The sequence below is a fragment of the Anomaloglossus baeobatrachus genome, unplaced genomic scaffold (assembly GCF_048569485.1).
Source record: "Anomaloglossus baeobatrachus isolate aAnoBae1 unplaced genomic scaffold, aAnoBae1.hap1 Scaffold_226, whole genome shotgun sequence".
NCBI lineage: Eukaryota > Metazoa > Chordata > Amphibia > Anura > Aromobatidae > Anomaloglossus > Anomaloglossus baeobatrachus.
The window spans coordinates 281,927-284,553 of NW_027442000.1; the positions used below are offsets into that span (position 1 = coordinate 281,927).

Here is a 2,627-nt window from a genome sequence, read left to right on the forward strand (position 1 = left end):
CTTTTTGGATCATGAATTGGAAAGACCGCAAGAGGGAGCGGAGTTGCTTGTGCCCAAAAGGAGGAGTTATTCAGATTCATTGCAGTGGGGGGCGGCGGCTGCAAAACGCACCATTCTTCTTGTTTTTGCTCTGCAAAGCAGCCTTTGCAAGGGTTGGCTTGGGTGACAAAATGTCTTCTGTAGGCGTGGGTTTGCCTCCCTCTCGCTCTCTCTCCCTAAGATGTGTCCAGCATAGGCCAGGGTGCCACTCGAGGCCCAAACCAATTCTGGTTATCGCTTCTCGGCCTTTTGGCTAAGATCAAGTGTAGTTTGGAAGGGTACTACCTTGGTTGGTGCTGAAAGGTGCCAAGGTATTGCACAACTGCTGGCCTTGGGGGAGTGTGCATCGTAGGATGTCATAGCCCTCTTGTGACGGACAGTTACCTGGGCAACGAGAGGCGGTCACTTTATTATTTTCAAACTCATCCTTCAAAAAAAAAAAAATCTGTTCTTATCAGTTTAATATCTGATACGTCCCCTATCTGGGGACCATATATTAAATGGATTTTTAGAACAGGGAGATGGAAAAAGAGCTTGCTCTGTCCACTCCACGCATTGACCTGGTATTGCAGTACCTCCAGGACCGGTGCACCCCTTCTTAACCCAGTTTCCAAAAGCAGAATTCAATTCACCTGATTCATATTAGCCCGATTAGTGAATTGAAAGAAAGCATACAACTTCATATGCACCTCAATTTGGCCCATTCACTTTTCACACTTTCTCCTTTTGTTTTTTATCTTTCACACTTTTTACTTGCTTTATTCATCCAAATAGCAAACTCATCACCACTCAACTTGACCAACTCTGCTATGTCCCGTGCTGCAGTATCTTGTTCTCCGTCTTATCTAGATCATTTGCAATTGAATGGAATAGATCCCTTTTGGACAAAGTGGATTCAGCTGATGCTGCTGCAGTGACCACAGGTGTGAGAAGATCTAGAATTGGCATCTGGTGCTATCTCTCCGCTTCCACTCCAAATAAAGTTACCTGTTTATTCCTATCATGCATTGGTTTTTGGTGTTTTCTTTGAGCAATGATGATGTCTTTAGTGGTCTGTTGGCTCCCCCTCCTGGAGGAAGAGTTTGCTTGCTCTTGGACAGTCTAAAAGAGAGGTCATGATAGACATTTAGCTTCTGAGCCCAATTGGGGACAGTCATGGGTGATGAATTGTTTGCAACCTGCTGTGAAGACTGATACCGCAATATAAGGAACGTCAAATACTAAGAATGGGCGGCCTATGAAAGAATTACTACTTTCATTAAGTATACTTAAACGGCTAATTGGGAATAGACAAACTGTAAAAAGCCCTCTGAGAAAGCCCCCCTCTAACCTTTGTTAGTAAGCTTTTCTGTAGTCTGCCTGTTGATGTATTTTCCGTTTGAACTGTGCACAACATGAAGAGACGGAACCCTGGCGGCTTGTCACAATGCCCCCCGCTGACATCACAATAGCGCTGCTGCCTAGAAAACAAGCTGCGCAGCAGTAGTTGCTCTTTGGGTGGGATGGTGGGCTAGTGGAAGGAGGGGGGCAAGCTCTTTTTTTCCCGGGTGGTAGGGGGATGACAGGAGAAGGGATGCGGGTGGTGAGAAGGGTACAGAGGGCAGGGTTTGGGGGCTGGGAAGGAAAGGGAAAAGATTAGGGTTTGGGGATGATGAAAGGGCTTTCTACGGGTAAGGATGGCAAAGGGTGGCAGTGACGGAAAGTCAGGCAACCTGTCCTGTCCGTCTTTTTGGATCATGAATTGGAAAGACCGCAAGGGGGAGCGGAGTTGCTTGTGCCCAAAAGGAGGAGTTATTCAGATTCTTTGCAGTGGGGGGCGGCGGCTGCAAAACGCACCATTCTTCTTGTTTTTGCTCTGCAAAGCAGCCGTTTCAAGGGTTGGCTTGGGTGACAAAATGTCTTCTGTAGGCGTGGGTTTGCCTCCCTCTCGCTCTCTCTCCCTAAGATGTGTCCGGCATAGGCCAGGGTGCCACTCGAGGCCCAAACCAATTCTGGTTATCGCTTCTCGGCCTTTTGGCTAAGATCAAGTGTAGTTTGGGAGGGTACTACCTTGGTTGGTGCTGGAAGGTGCCAGGGTATTGCACAACTACTGCCCTTGGGGGAGTGTGCATCGTAGGATGTCATAGCCCTCTTGTGACGGACAGTTATCTGGGCAACGAGAGGCGGTCTCTTTATTATTTTCAAACTCATCCTTCAAAAAAAAAAAAAAAAATCTGTTCTTATCAGTTTAATATCTGATACGTCCCCTATCTGGGGACCATATATTAAATGGATTTTTAGAACAGGGAGATGGAAAAAGAGCTTGCTCTGTCCACTCCACGCATTGACCTGGTATTGCAGTACCTCCAGGACCGGTGCACCCCTTCTTAACCCAGTTTCCAAAAGCAGAATTCAATTCACCTGATTCATATTAGCCCGATTAGTGAATTGAAAGAAAGCATACAACTTCATATGCACCTCAATTTGGCCCATTCACTTTTCACACTTTCTCCTTTTGTTTTTTATCTTTCACACTTTTTAGGCTGGTTTCACACTACGTCTTTTTAACATCCGTCCTTAACGTTATTTTAGCGGACAAGCGGATCCAG

At 46.3% G+C, this 2,627-nt stretch overlaps 2 non-coding genes across 2 annotated transcripts; both read left to right on the forward strand.

The window, feature by feature from the left end:
- The first annotated feature begins 448 nt into the window (after window positions 1-448).
- On the forward strand, window positions 449-636 carry LOC142261576 (U2 spliceosomal RNA). The gene has a single exon (XR_012729192.1). It is a non-coding gene; the product is annotated as a U2 spliceosomal RNA (small nuclear RNA).
- Window positions 637-2,212: 1,576 nt separating this feature from the next.
- On the forward strand, window positions 2,213-2,404 carry LOC142261578 (U2 spliceosomal RNA). Its single transcript, XR_012729193.1, has one exon. It is a non-coding gene; the product is annotated as a U2 spliceosomal RNA (small nuclear RNA).
- The last annotated feature ends 223 nt before the right edge of the window (window positions 2,405-2,627 follow it).